The sequence below is a fragment of the Leucoraja erinacea genome, chromosome 19, assembly GCF_028641065.1.
Source record: "Leucoraja erinacea ecotype New England chromosome 19, Leri_hhj_1, whole genome shotgun sequence".
NCBI classification, from domain to species: Eukaryota; Metazoa; Chordata; class Chondrichthyes; order Rajiformes; family Rajidae; genus Leucoraja; species Leucoraja erinaceus.
Window position 1 is genome coordinate 25,117,619 of NC_073395.1, and position 16,636 is coordinate 25,134,254.

At 43.6% G+C, this 16,636-nt stretch overlaps 1 protein-coding gene across 3 annotated transcripts in view; it reads right to left on the reverse strand.

Annotated features, from left to right (window-relative positions):
- Positions 1 to 16,636, reverse strand: part of LOC129706393 (monocarboxylate transporter 2-like) — a 356,464-nt gene that overhangs the window by 274,639 nt on the left and 65,189 nt on the right. The window lies entirely within an intron of this gene.

The window sequence follows — 16,636 nt, forward strand, 5'->3', positions numbered from 1 at the left end:
ACCTGGCCTGTTGTTGCTGATTTCTTCTTTAGTTCATCTTGGGTCCTGGTAACCCTATTCCCCACCATCCCAGCCTTAGTTCCCAACATTAGACATCAGCCATCAGAAGCCAAGAGATCTGCGCCTGTACTCAATTGTCTCAAGAAGGCAAATCTCCCCAAAATGTCCTCACCGATTCAAAAATCGGTACCCATCAAGTCAGGAGGTTGCTCAGCCAAAACCATGGCTATTATAATCATGGATAATCTTTCTGCTGACAGGTTAGCATGCAACAAAAAGCTTTTCACTGCACCTCGATACATGTGACAAAAAAACAAAACTATGTACAGAGCGTAACTTAGGGCTATGGAAGAGTTTGAAGGCAAGTATGGTGACGCATGTTTGGTGCGAGTAGTCACCCAAAGAGTCGTACCTTTTTCTGGTCGGCGCTGGATTTTCAACATGTTGAAAATTTTCGGCAACCTGCTGCAACTAAGACGAGTGCCAGCAAGTCGTCAAAAAAATTGCGTAAGTGGGACAGGCCCTTAAGACTGGTCGGAGAACTGTGAAGGAGGAGGGGAGGAGTTAGAGGGAAAGCAAGGATTACTTGAAGTTAGAGAAGTCAATGTTCATACCATTGGGTTGTAAGCTGCCCAAGTGAAATATGAGGTGCTGTTCCTCCAATTTGTGCTGGGCCTCACTCTGACAATGGGGGACACCCAGGATAGAATGATCAGTGTGGGAATGGGAGGGGGAGTTAAAGTGTTTAGCAACAGGGAGATCAGGTAGGTTCAAGCAGACTGATCGGAGGTGTTTCAGCGAAACGATCGACAAGCCTGCGCTTGGTCTTGCCAATATACAGGAATCCACACCTGGAACAGCAGATTAAAGTTTAAGTTGCCTAGCTTTAAGTAATAGTGTACAATGCCAGCTGGCAATTTTTAATAGGTGGAAATGTTAGGAAAGACAAATAAATGGGGTTTGCCTGGTTTAAAAAGTATTCCAATCACATGAAATCATTCTCATCACTAAATGGTAGTCATTCACCATTCCATTGAGGAAGATCAGTGATGGAACTAAATTTTTAGACTTTCACCGACTTTGTTTGAAAAATGTTAGGAAATGGGGTAAGGGTGAGTTGAGAAGAAGACATTAGAGAGCAGCACTCTGCATATTCCTTGTATCATTTTGCCAGAATCAACCAGGAACACCATGAAAGGGGCTTCACCAGTCCTGCTGACAGGGGAAGATGCAAGCACTGCCCTTATATAGTGACCAAGTCATTCACCATTCCATTGAGGATGTTCCAAATTGTTGCCTTCTAAATTGCCTTAAGACTTATATATACACACTCACAAATACACATTTTACATATATAGATCATGAGAATATATACACTTATCTATGCCTCTCACATTGTGTATTGGCAATGTGTATGTAGAAGATGCTATTGAATTAGTGAAATAAAGAATCTGCAACCCTCCTTTGCTGCCATTCTTTTAGGACTTCCTGACCAACCTGAAGCTAAAACGTTGACAAAAATGCTTTACCAGCTGATTCCTCCCAAACCATTGGCTGATAGTTCTTGCTGAAGACTTCGAAGGGCCGAAAATGATCTTTTTTTTTCCTCTAGAGATACTGCTGACCCGCAGTTACTCAAACATTTTGTGTCAATCTTTGGCCTATACATGTTTCCATTTATATTCTTATATAAGTGTCAAGAGTCAAGAGTGTTTTATTATCATATGTCGCAGATAGAACAATGAAATTCTTACTTACAGCAGCACAAGAGAATATGTAAACGTAGTACACTGAAAACTATATAATAAACAAAGTTCAAAAACATAAAAGCTGGATTGCTAGAATTAGTGTAAGAATAAAAGGCCGGCCATGGGGCCTTTTATTCTTACACTAATGAGGAAAAACTTTTCATGTTGAATGGCGGTGCTGGCTCGAAGGGCCGAATGATCTATTCCTGCACACATTTTCTATATATATATTTCATTTATATATGTTCAGTCATGCAAAGTTAAGTGCAACAAAGTTCAAAATAAAAGCTCTGCTGTTAAATAGCACTGCATACCATTTTCAGGCGTTTACTGTGTGCAGGTTAACCCACCTACTACCATTACAGTCCAGTGCAGTTTGTGTCATTAGTTATAAAATGGTTTGGGATTTCCAAATCAGCTGTACAAGACATTCTACAAATGTCGGGTTTTTGTAATACTGAGTTGACTCTGCCCAGGGCAGAGAAGAAACAATACTGAGAAGACCACTTTTTCAACAAATGAAAATGAAATAAAACCTAGATTATTAGTTTGTTGAGTTTATTCTTTTATTGTCATGTATACCAAGGTACAATGAAAAGCTGTTGTTGTGCGCTAACCAGTCAGCAGAAAGACAATACATGATTACTATCAAGTCATTCACAGTGGGCAGATTCATGATAAAGGGAATAATAATAATAATAATGGATGGGATTTATATAGCGCCTTTCTAGAATGACATTTAGTCCAAGATAAAGTCCAGTAAAGTATGATCAAACATAGTTCAAGGGTCTTCAATGAGGTAGATAGTACCTCAGGACTGGTCTCTTGTTGTTGGTAGGATGGTTTAGTTGCCTGATAACTGCTGGGAAGAAACTGTCTCTAAATCTGGAGATGTGTGTTTTCACACTTCTAAATCTTTTACTGATACGAGAGGGGAGACGAGGGAGAGGCCAGGGTACGACCTCTTGAAGCAAAATTGAAGTTGTTTATTGAGAATTTTGCAGACGCTTCAGTGTCTCTGTATCGTGGAAGGAAATCACGCAAATAATTTTAATTCAAAGCTGCAGTCTGTCTTGAGCTGTCTTCCAAATGTGGGTGTGCTTACAATCCAATCACAAAATCACAATGCCAAACATTTAAAGTCACCAAATAGCTCTGTCAGGCTGTGTAAACATGCAATGTTGAACAGATGGATAACATTTGAAAACAAGCTTGCTCATCCAACAATGACAAAAGATCTCTTAATTCTGACTCCAATCCATTTTATATATCAGATATTGGCAATGATTAGAAGATTTGTGATGTCTGTGGTTTGTTTTAGTGTTGTTCCACCTCAGATGAAACAGGTAGTTTGGTTTTAATTTAATGTTGCAGGCCCTTTGGCCCACTGCTTCCATGCTAACCATTGATCACCCATTTCAGCGGCTGCGTCCGCTGGACTGGAGGGCGGCAGCTTTGACCACCCCGGGCCGCGGTGTTTGAGCCGGCCCGTTTGCGGGGTTAGGTGAGCCGCGGGACTGTTTGTGCCATCGCCCGGTGGGGTATCGCCTCAGCGCAGAGGGAGAAGAGGAGGGAAGAGATTGCGGCCCTAAGGTTTTTGCCTCCACCACAGTGAGGAGGTGCTTGGAGGACTCACTGTGGTGGATGTTAATTTGTGTTTATTGTTGTTTATTATTGTATTATTGTATGTATGACTACAGGCACGAAATTTTGTTCAGACCGTAAGGTCTGAATGACAATAAAGGTAATTCTATTCTATTCTATTCTATTCTATTCTATTCTATTCTATTCTATTCTATTCTCACTAGTTCTATGTTTTCCCACTTTCTCATTAGTTCTCTATGCACTTGGGGCACTTTACAGAGAACAATTAACCTACAAACTTGCACATCTTTGGGATGTGGGAGGAAACCAGAGCACCCAGAGGAAACCCACGTGGTCATAGAAAGAACATGCAAACTCCACATAGACAGCACCTAAGGTTAGGATCAAACCTGGGACTAGGGCGCTGTGAGGCAGCAACTCTACCACGTTGCACTGTGCCACCAATTCTCCAGAGATGTTGCCTGACTTCACTGAGTTACTACAGCATTTTCTGTCTTTCTTTGGTATAAACCAGCATCAACAGATCCTTTTTATAACATTACTAGACCAAGTGCAGACCCGTTGGAGGGGGGGAGAGGAGAGGTGGGGGGGGAGAGGAGAGGGAGGGGGAGGGGGGGGGAGGAGGGGGGGGGGGAGGAGAAGGGGGAGAGGAGAGGGGGGGAGGAGGAGGGGGGGGAGGAGGAGGGGGGTAGAGGGAGAGGGGGGGAGAGGAGAGGAGAGGGGGGGGGGAGGGGGGGGGAGAGGAGAGGGAGAGGAGAGGGAGAGGGGGGGGAGAGGGGCAGGGGGGGAGAGAGTGGGGGGAGAGGGGGGGGGAGGGAGAGAGGGGGGGATAAAGGGGAAGAGGGGGGGAGAGGGGAGGAGAGAGAGGAGAGGGAGGAGAGGGAGGGGGGACCATTTGCAGGCAGTGCTTTTTTCCTCAAACTAACCATATTTTCATTTTCAAACCACATTATGGGTACTCACAGATGTGGAGACATTTGTTCAGTGTTATTCGGAGCTCTGATGGAGGCACACCACTTACAGAGACTGATTGAGGCACACCACTTGCAGAGACTGATTAAGGCAAACCACTTCCTGGTTTTATAGTCTCTCCCGCTCCCTCCAGCAGGGGCAGCAGAGAGAATGGGGAATATTGTAAAAACATTAATATCTCTGTCATTTTTCATCGACGGGAAAAATCCTCAGCACACATGCGGCGGAGGGGGGCTCTGAGTGAGGTGGCTAAAAATGACGGCCGTATGTGGCGGCGTTCTCTCGGAAATCGCAGCACAGAAGGCCAAAAGTGGTCAAGAACAGAGATTTAGTAATATAGATAGATTATTCATGGCAGAGTTCTTTCACAGAGTGATGAAGTCATACAGCATGGAAACAGGCCATTCCACCCAACTTGAAATTCCTATCTATGTTGATAGGTTTGAACCCTTGCCTCTGGCACTGTGAGGCAGCAGCTCTACCAGCTGCACCACTGTGCTGCCCTTTTTGCTAATGGCAGCCATTCGCTAACCAAACACTGGTGTCAAGAACAACAATTTACCACAGGATTCATTCAATTCTTAAAGATCACTCACACTCAGATATAGTATTTACTTTTCCCTTTAAAAAATAATAACCCCATCAAAACAGACATTAAATTATGGCTTCTGATAACCATATACAAATACAAAACTAGGCAATTAATTAGTTAGAGGAATAAATATACACAATTATAAATTTAACCAAACATTAATTTATTCAGACATATGAGGAACTGCAAGTGCTGGTTGATTAATTGGCACATAATGTTGGTGTTACAATGTTGGTGTTAGTGTGCAGAAGGTGATATTGTTTGTACTGGTAATTCTTATTTCGCAGGATACTGATCAAAATCAATTCTCCATGAGGGCGTCTGTTATTCCCTTAATAGCTACGCAAACATTGCCTTGCTCCTCCACACTGATTGGAAATGTAGCGTCTGCTATTTGGGGAGACGTTTCCTGGTGGCCTTGCATATCTTGCTGCACCTCTATCTCTGAAGCCCTTCAAGCTGGTGTTAGCTGCTGGCTATATTGATGAGTATGGAGCCTCATGGGAGAGGAGGACGGAGTCGATTGGGCTGACAATAATAAAGCGGGACCGGCACGGAGGGGGGTTAGGGGCCAAGAACAAAGGGGACCTGGTGGGAAGGGAGATGCAAAGAACAAAGAGGGACCCGGATGGGGGGGGACCCCCCAAGAACAAGGATGCACCCGGCAGTGGGCGGCCGCCAAGAACAAAGAGGGACCATAGGGATTCTGAACGAATTTCTGAACGAAATTGCAGCAGTCATACATATAATACAATAAAAACAACAATAAACACATATTAACATCCACCACAGTGAGTCCACCCAGCCTCTCCTCACTGTGATGGAGGCAAAAGTCTTAGGTCTGCAATCTCTTCCCTCCTCTTCTCCTTCTGCGCTGAAGCGATACCCCCCGGGTGATGTTATAAATCAGTCCCACGGCTCAAACACCGCGGCCCGGGGTGGTTGAAACTGCCACCCACCAGTCCTGCAGATGCAGCCGCTGGCCCGCGGCCGAACCCCGAACTCAGGCCACCACCGCCAGAACACCGTCCCAGCCACCATCAAGTGAGTACCGCACCGTCTTCAGCCTCGAGCCGGGCCGCCCCGACATGGACTTCGAACCTCCCCTGGACCAGGCTGCGCCGATTTGGGCGTCGCTTCTCCCTCGGGCCGGGCTCCGCCGACTTGGGCGTCGCTTCTCCCTCGGGCCGGGCCGCCACGACATGGGCGCCAAACTTCCCTCGGGCTGTGAGCGCCGCACCTCCCCGAGCTCGGCCGCTCCGATGGGAGTCTCGTTCCACCCTCGGGCTGGCCGCCCTCACGGGAGCATCCCAACCTCTTCCAGCCCTGAGCCGGACCACCCTCACGGGAGCGAGCTCAGAGCGAGTCCTGACGGCGCTCTGCCTCCGGAGTCTTGAGGTCGTCAGCTCCATTAGGCCTCAGCGCAGACAGAGGCAGAGAAGGGGAATACGACAAAAAGGTTGCATTCCCCCGCAGGGAGAGACTGCAAACCCCGTTTCAAACCCTCCCCCCAAAACACAAACTAAAAACCAAAAACTAGACTAACCAAAAAAAAAGAGCAGTTTTGTAACTTTGTCTGCGCCAGATACATGGCAACTCTCTCCATACTTTGTGCATTGTATGCAAAAAGAAAGAGTACAATGTACCTAGTGTATATATGACATATATCATTGAATCATTGCTGCATTGAAGTCTCTGCACCTGACTGGCTGCACTGTTTGCCACATTCAGCTGGACACTCCCGTTTCCAAGCTGTTTCTCTAAACTTTAAACTGAATTATAGAATCAAAACAAGTCACCTTGTATAAACTTCCAGCACTTGACCCATTATAAATGTATTTACAATGCAAAACTGTTAAGGGTGTTAAGACCGCAAGAAATCGCAGAGAGAAGTGGACATAGTCCAGACCATCACAGGAACCAGCCTCTCTTCCATGACTCCATCTACATTTCACGCCACCAGCATAATCAAAGACCAGTCTCATCCCAGTCTTCTCCCCTCTCCCATCAGGCAAGAAGTTTGAAAGCTCACACTTCCAGATTCAGGAATAGTTTCTTCCTAGAAGTTATCAGGTAACTGATCGGTCCTCTCATCAGCTAGAGTGTGGTCCTGACCTCCCATCAACCTAAATGGAGACTTTTGAACTATCTTTAATCAGACTTTACCAGACTTAAATCTTGCACTAAATGTTGCACTCTTTAACCTTCATCTGTGCACTGTGGAATGCTTGATTGTACTCATGTAGAGTCATTTCTTTGACTGGATAGCACACAACAAGAGCTTTTCACTGTACCTCGGCACCTGTACATGGCAATAATAAATAGTAAACTAAACCGAGTAAGTGAGATCTTTTTGTTGCCAATGTAGAGCCTGAGTAAACCCTTTGAAACTCAGAGAACAGTAAATCATGATGCATGTCAGCTATCTGCAACTTGAGAAGTGTGTAGGACGGAACTGCAGATGATGGTTTACATCGAAGATAGACACAATGTGCTGGAGTAACTCATCAGGACAGGCCGCATCTCTAGAGAGAAGGAATGTGACATTTCGGGTCGAGACCCTTCTTCAGAGTCGGGGGGAGGGGGGAAGGATTTTCTCGATGATCTTGATTTCCACTGAGAGAGCAGTCTGACTGCAAGGGCATGATTACAGTTTGTACCACAAAAAGTGACATATCTTTGTGAAGAGGGTATTGGAAAACCTAAACTTGCAAATGTTTTGATTTATCAGAGATGTCAGAGAGGTTGTGGAACCTCTGAGGACTCTCTTGGAGTATGTTCTTTGCAGATGGGCATTTCATTGCCTGGGCTGCAAGGTCCACAATTCATCCTGAATGCCCAACCAAGCCAACAACAATGTTTACAGAAGAACACAAGGTGCTGGAGTAACTCAACAGGTCAGGCAGCATCTCTGGGGAGCATGAATAGGTGATGTATTGGGTCATGGACTCCAGTGATGCTACTTGACACTCTGAGTTACTCCAGCAGATTGTGTTCTACGCAGGATTCCGGCTGTAGTTCCTTGTGCAACATTGCTTGCAGTGACGGAGAGCTGCCAGTGGTGTCACCACTGAGACACCATAGTAATGAGTATCGCAGCATCCAAATGTTGGACAAAACATAGACACAAAATGCTGGATAAACTCAGCGGGTCAGGCAGCATCTCTGGAGAAAAGGAATGAGTGATGTTCCGGGTTGGAACCCTTCTTCGGACTGAAAGATAGAGGGTCAGAAGAAAACAGGGCCGGCAAACGATCAACTCAGGAAGAGTAGAGTCTATAATGGATCATTGTTGTCTTGGGAAGATGTGCTAACAACAGGGAAACAAGGATGCGAACAGTGAACTGGTAGAACGACTAGGCTGGTGGAGGGGGTGAGAGGGGGTAAAGGAATAAAGAAGTTACTTGAAATTAGAGAAGTCAATGTTCATACCACTGCGTTGTAAGCTGTCTGTGAAATATGAGTTGCTGTTTCTCCAATTTGCGAGAAGCCTCACTCTGACAGAGGAGGAGGCCCAGGACAGAAAGGTTAATTTGGGAATGGGAAGGGGAATTAAAATGTTTGGCAACCGGGAGATCGTGTAGGCCAAGGTGGACTGAGCAGAAATATTTAGCGAAACTATCACAAAATCTAAGCTTGATCTCGCCGGCATATAGGAGCCCACACTGGGAGTACCGGATAGGTTGAGGTTGGAGGAGGTGCAAGTAAATCACTGCCTCATCTGAAAAAACTGTCGGCATCCCTGGATGAAGTCGAGGGAGGAGGTACTGGTACTGTATCTCCTGTGGTTGCAGGGAAAAGTCTTGGGGGGTGGCTTGGACAAAACACCCTCCACCAAACTCTCTGCGCTTAGGAAGGTGTCTGAGCAGCTTGCAATCTATTTTGCCCAGTTAAGTCTCCCAGAATATTCCTATAGAAAAGCAACAATTTGCAGCAAGGATCTCCTGGCTCTCCTGAGAATGTTTCATGACACTTGTTGAGTGCAGTCTTATCTCAGTTCAGATAGAAAATCAGACCCCATTTAGAGTATTGTGTTCAGTTCTGGGCAGCATGTCATTGGAAAGATGTTGTCAAGCTGGAAAGGGTACAGAGAAGATTTACAAGGACATTGACAGGACTCTGGGGCCTGAACTATAGAGAGAAGTTGAGCAGGCTGGGACTTTATTCCTTGGAGCGCAGGAGGATGAGGGATGATCTTATAGAGGTGTGCAAAATCATGAGAAGAATAGATCGGGAAAACACACAGAGTCGCTTACCCAGAGTAGGGTCATTGAGAGCCAGAGGACATAGGTTTAAGGTGAAGGGGGAAAGATTTAATAAGAAACTGAGGGCTAACATTTTCACACAAAGGGTTGTGGGTATATGGAACGAGTTGCCTGTGGAGGTAGTTAAGTCATACTATTGAAGAGTTTTGGAAACAGTTAGACAGGTACATGGATAGGACAGGTTTGGAGAGATATGGGGCAAAGGCAGACAGCTGGGACTAGTGTAGATGGGACAAGTTGGTCGCTGTGGGCAATTGGGTCAAAGGGCCTGTTACCACACTGTGCCATTCTATGGTTCATGCCTTATGGGAGATGGGAGGAGCTGTGGCATTCAGACAAATTTTGTTCATTAACAAGATGGAGTCGAAGGTGTTAATTAACACAACAGGGCATTGATGGATGTAAAGAGCTAACCTCCCTGGTCCAATCTTCACTGACAAATAAACTTTATTTTTGTCTTGATTATTATTTATCTTAACATTGCATTGTCAATATAATTAACTGAATGAGGCTTTAAAGTGCACAAAGGATTAGGTTGCCATAACGAGCTAAATACATATGCCAACCTATTGTAATCGCATCTGATGATCTATTCCACTGACTTCAGTATATTGCACTTTCACCCAAAGAAGAGTTTCTCTAAATATCCTTCCCTTTCTCCATTTCCCACTTTAAGCATTTTAATTTTTTTGTTTTCGATCATAATGTGCCCAAAACAAAACCTCCCGTATTTGCAAATTAATGAGTGATTTCCTTTATTTGTCCCATTTTTCACGTACGGATTTTTAAAGGATACTTACTGCTATTTTGAGGAATCTGCCAATGCAAGGGTCAAGTTTCTGATGAATTAGTTTGATGTATTCATATCATTAAAATCCTGAGAGGAAAATCGATCTCTTTTAACACTTTGGCAGAAAGGAAAGGTCAGTGAGGTTTGGTGACTATCAATCCCAATTGATTTTTTTCTGAAGGAATTGCTCTCTGACTAAGAGGGATTTTTTCGCGTGTACCAATATGCTCGAGCACACAACATAGATTTTGTACATTTTTCGTGGCACTCCAGTGTGTGAAGTGAGGGGTGTGGTTTGGAGATTTTGTGGGAGCTCGCGTGCCTTTTACCCTTGTTCCTCCAGGTGATAGATTCATTTGCATCTAGAGTCATGGAAGAGTCATACAGTGTGGAAACAAGTCCTTCAGTCCAACTTGCCCACATAGACCAACATGTTCCAACTACACTAGTCCCACATGTCTGTGTTTGGCCAATATCCCTCGGAACCTGTTCTAACCATGCACCTGTCTTATTGTTTCTAAAGGTGGAGTGGAGGATTCCAACACATCATTATAAAACACTGATTTGGCCACAATTGGAGTATTTCGTACAGCTCTCGTCACCACTATCTGCAGCTTCTTGCTCTCCTGTGTGTTGGACTTGCCAGAGCAGGCCCTGACACAACCAATCAGGAAGCTTTCTACAGTACGTCTGCAGAAGTTTGCTCAAGTGTTTGAATACATGCTGAATCTTTTTAAACTTCTAAGAAAGTCAAGACACTGGTGTGCCTTGTTCATGATAATGATAGACAGATAGACAGATGGATGGATAGACATATGGATGGATAGAGTTAGATAATCATAATCGTATTTTATTTGCCAAGTATGTTTTGCAACATACGAGGAATTTGGTTTGCCATATATTTATACCAAAAAAGCAACAAGACACATAACTACATCAAAATTTGACATAAACATCCACTATAGCAGCTCCTCCCCATTCCCCACTGTGATGGAAGACAATAAAGTCTTATCAGATAGATAGATAGATAGATAGATAGATAGATAGATAGATAGATAGATAGATAGATAGATAGATAGATAGATAGATAGATAGACAGACAGACAGACAGACAGACAGACAGATATATAAATGGATGCATGTATTTGTCAGTGCTAATCTTTGAGATTACGTCTATGTGCTGAACAAATGACAATGCCAATTTTACAAAAGGATTGCAAATCAAGTATAGGACTATTATTTAAATGTTCTGCAGTGTAGTAAATGATTCAAATGGTGCAGCAGTATACTCCAGATACCATTGGTTCAATTTGATAGGCAACATTATTCTGCTACATGACTGTGTAAAGTTATATGCTTAATTAGGCTTCATCATATTTCTGGAGATTACTTTTGATAAAAGTATTTTATGGAAAAGTTTAACTTTTACTAGTTTGCCAGGAATAAATGAACCACAAGAAAAGCTATGCTCTCCTTTGAGATGGTACTGCTGTTCAATAAGTTCATTGATGATGTCCTAGCTCAGCTGAATTTTCCCATTGAATGTTTTTCCCTGTAGTTCTGCTAAATTGGAGCCTGGGGCTGCTAAACAAGCATGTTGATTATTTCTCACAATTCTATGCATTTAATTATTGGGTTGCTCGCAGTCAAAATCAAAATAGAATAATTCTGAAGCTAAACAATATTTAAGCAATAACCTGATTTCATGTTCCTTTGTCTACGTGTCAAGTATCTATCGCTTCCCATCTCAGTTTTTAATGTTCTTGCATTTCTCCCATTAACCCATTGTCTGGATGACTTCTCAACTTATCTTAATGGGACAAACAGGGCGGCACAGTGGTGCAGCGGTAGAGTTGCTGCCTTACAGCGCCAGAGACCTGGGTTTGATCCTGACTATGGGTGCTGTCTGTACGGAGTTTGCAGGCTCACCCTGTGACCCTGTGGGTCCCTCCGGTGGCTCCGGTTTCCTTCCACATTTTAAAGATGTCCAAGTTTGTAGGTTAATTGGCTTCTGTAAATTGTAAATTTTCCCTAGTCTCCAAGATCACAATCACAATAATACTTTATTAGCCAAGTATGCTTTGCAACATACGAGGAATTTCATTTGCCAAGTCAGTCATACAATAAAAAGCAACAAAACACACAAAATATATTTTAACATAAACATCCACCACAGTGACTCCTCCACATTCCTCACTGTGATGGAAGGCAAAAAAAAGTTCAATCTTTTCCCTTAGCTCTCCCGCGGTCGGGGGCCTCGAGCCCTCCGTTGACAGGATGATCTTGACTCCCGTAGTCGGCGGCATTTTGGCCCTCTGCATCAGGGCGATCAGCTTCTGCATTGGGGGGATGTCAGTCATCGAGGCTGGTCGACCTCTGTGCTGTTGGAGCTCCCGACTAGCCTCTCCCGAGACTGCGAGCTCCCGATGTAAAGTCCGCTGGCTGCGTTTGGAGCGATCCCAGGCAAGGGATCTGCTCCGATGTTAAGTCCACGCCCCGCAGTGGGGCCCAAAGTCAGTCTGGGGAGGCCTCCAGCTCCATCGATGGTCGGCCGCATATCAGCCGGAGATACGACCAGGAAAATAATTGCATCTCCGGCAAGGAAAGAAACAGAAAAAAGTTTCCCCCTGACCCTCTCCCCCTCCCCCCACATAAATCAAACTGGAGAGCATTTACACTGACTTTTAACACACACTAAAAATAAAAAAAAGACCAAATAAAACAGACAGACTGTTGGTGGGGCTGCCAATCATTCGGCGCCTCTGGTGGAAGTAGTGTATGGGTGATCAGTAGTCGATACGAGCTCAGTGGGCCAAAAGGCCCGTTTCCACATTGTTTCTCTAAACTAAACTAAACTTATCAACCCTGGAATCACCCTGTGCGTTCCCCTCCCCCACCCCCCCACACACCTCTGCTTTCAGTTTGAAGAAGGGTTCTGACCCAAAACGTCACCCATCCTTATCCTCCAGAGCTGCTGCCTGACCCGTTGAGTTACTTTGTCTCTATCCAATCTAAACACTTTGTGTCTATCTAATATAAATCAACATCTGCAGTTCCTTCCTACATATCACCCTATCAGAGAATGTTCCATTGACATATTCATTATTTTCCTACTTTCTTTGTTAACATTTTTCCTCTCTTTCTCAATTCAAACAAAGGGTCTTTTAGTTGAAATGTTAATTCTTTATCTCTTTCTAAAGATTCTGCCTGAACTGTTAGGTGTTCACGTATTTTCTGTTTTTAAAACAGATGAATTTACTTATCATATTCGGTCTTTCATTCTTTCCTGAGACATGGCCACCATTGCTAAGCCTGTGTCTAATCTCCTAAGGTATTGCACACTTCCTTGGCTACTTCAGGCCAGTTAAAAGTCATCGACATTGTGGACCTGTGAAGGAAGGAACTGCAGATGCTGGCTATACACCGAAGATAGATACAAAATGCTGGAGTAACTCAGCGAGACAGGCAGCATCTCTGAAGAGAAAGAATGGGTAAAATTTTGGGTCGAGACCCTTCTTCACACTCAGTCAGGGGAGAGGGTGTCTAGAGAAATGGAAGGGTAAGGTGTGAAAACAACAGCTCAAAGCAGACAACGATAAGGACATGTAGAATGGTTCATTGTTAGCTGAGGGGAAAGTGACAAGAAGGCATACAATCTGTAAAATCAATCAGAAGGACAGTGAAACAAATCAGAGAACTAGGGTGGGGGAGGGACGGATAGAGAGGGAAAGCAAGGGTTACTTGAAGTTAGAGAAATCAATATTCATACCGTGGGCTGTAAGCTGCCCAAGCAAAACCACACAAATTGGAGATGGCTGGTCTCCTGCTGAAAATATCATTGGCATTTTCAGTGGCAATCTGTGAGTTTTGTGGTAACCATTGATGATGGATTCAAGATGGCGCGCAACCTAGGCATCTCTTTGTCTGCTGGTCACAGAGTTGATCTGCAATCATGCATTACAATTGCTCCACTCTTTTAAATCTCTACTATTCACGTTATTCCCTTTATCGTGTATCTATACAACATGGATGGCTCGTATCATGTATTATGCTTCCACTGGATAGCATGCAACAAAAGCTTTTCACTGTTCCACAGTACACGTGACAATAAACTAAACTAAATAGCTCTATTCTGTCATTTATTAAATTGAATCTAAATTCCCAACCTGTTGTGGTAGGATTTAAAGTTATGTCTCTGGATTTAAGCTCAGGTTTGGGATTTATAAACCAATAAACCCTCTGTTCGTATCGAATCGGTTAACTGACATTAAGTAGATATTATCAAGTCCTGGCAGTTTTTTTGTTTAACTCCCTTCTTTCTTTGATCCCATCCAACCACATTTTCACTGGTTTTCTTTTCTCTTCTATTTTACCTCCAGGATTGTCTCCCAGTTCATTAATCTACTTCCATTATATATCTAAAATAGATTGGTTTCTGCACAAGCATCTTGCCTCAATGGACCAAGTAGTCTTCATTGTCTACATATGTGCCGAGAGAAAAGACATAAGTTTGAAAAAAGGTCTTGACCTGAAACGGCATCCATGTTCTCCAGGGATGCTGCCTGCCACCCTGAGTTACTCCAATAACTTGTGCCCTTTTATGTAAACCAGCATCTGCAGTTCCTTGCTTCTACATGAAGGATCTGTTTCTGTACTAAATAACTGTACTGTACTATAGTATACTATACTCTCTATACTATATTCTATACTATACTATTCTATACTAAACTATACTCTCTACTATGTACGATACTATACTATACTTCACAGCAAAACCAACATATCTGAGGAACATTCTTCTTTATCATAAAAAGCTTAATGTGCAACGTGGCAGTTCGTGTGAGGTGATTAACATTGTGAGATGTACGTTATGGAAATTAAAAAACTCCTTGCGGAAACATTCAAGATATGCGAGTGATAATAAAAGAAAACTATGTAAATACCACTATAGAAAAGCTAATTTGAGTTGGGTGTGGATTGCTTTCACTATTATCAAACCCCGTTCCAATAGATACCAAGTACCAATATCTCATTATTTTTATCAACTGAAAGGTGAAAAGTGAAGGTTTGAAAAGAGGATTGAGCCAAAAAAAGATTAAACCAAACATAGCATTGTTAAATTCTAATGTGTAAATGGCCCTTCCTTAATATTTAATTTGTCAAGCGTGACAGATTATTCCCAATTTGACTCCTTGAAACTATAGTAACCCTTGAAATACCAATTTCAAAACCAGACGAGGAATAATCTCTTCATAATTTTGAGGCAATTGTATTAATTGTACTATTTTCTACTATAATTGAACTATTGCAATCTTTCCGATTGTTCATTGGTGAACACAATGTGCAAAAAACAAAAAGCAGTATAGAAAGGTCCTGACTGAAATGTCACCGTTTCACAATGATGCAGCCTGACCCACTATGTTACTCCAGCAGTTTGTGTCTTTTTTTTCTGAAAACCAGCATCTGCAGTTCCTTGTTTCTACAAAAAGCAGCAGGGCACAGGAGCAGGCCTTTAGGCCATTTATTTTAAGTATTGTGGAAGAAATGGACAGCACAGTGGCACAGCTGGTAAATCCACTGACTCAAAGCACCATAGATCCTCTTTCGATCCTAAACTGGGGCTCCATCTGTGTGGTGTCTGCATGTTCTCCCTGTGACCACATGCCCCGGTTTCCTCCCACATCCCAATGATGTGCAGGTTGAAAAGCTAATTGGCCATTGTAAGTTGCCCCCAGTGTGTATGTGAGTGGTAGAATCTGGGACCAGTTGATGGAAATGTGGGGAAAATAAGGAAAATGGGATGAATGTAGGATTAGTATAAATGCATGTCTGATGTATGAGGGCGTTGCCAGGATGAAGGTCCTGAGCTATAGGGAGAGGTTGGGCAGTCGTTGGAATGCAAAAGGATAAAGGGTGATTTTTACTTTAGTTTAGTTTCGGACCAATCTGTCCTGAGACATGGCCATCATGTTTTCGGTTAGAACCCTTCTTCAGACTGAAAGATAAAGATGGGTGGGTGGAGAGGAGGGGGCAGACTGGAGGTGTTAAAAGGCTAGAACAAATCAGGGCTGGGAACAGATGGCCTCAAGAAGGGTGGAGTCCATAATGGCCCATTGTTGGCTGGAGAATATGTTCTAATAGGAGGGATACAAGGATGCAAACATCTAGCAGGATGTCCAGGGTGGGGGAGGGGATGCAACAATAGGCCATTTTGCCCCCCACCCATTCTGCCAAGCACAGGGAGATGGAACTGCAGATGCTGGTTTAAACCGAAGATAGACACAAAATGCTGGAGTAACTCAGTGGGGGTGTAGGGGGGGAAGTGGAGGCAAGAAAAGGCCAGAGCAGAACAGGGGCCGGCAACAGATAACTTCAGGAAGGGTGGAGTCCATAATGGCCCATTGTTGGCTGGGGAAGATGTGCTAGTGACAGGGATACAAAGATGCGAACAGTGGAACTAGTAGGATGATAAGGGTGGGGATGAGTGCAAGACAGTGGGAGGGGGGAAAGGAATGCAGGAGTTAGTTGAAATTAGAGAAATAAATGTTCATTCACAAAATTCTGTGTTGCCCTGAAACTCTTGTTAAATTCCTCAGATCTCTGAATCAATGATACTCTATTATCACATGTACCTACCTGTAGGCATAATGAAATGCTTTATTTT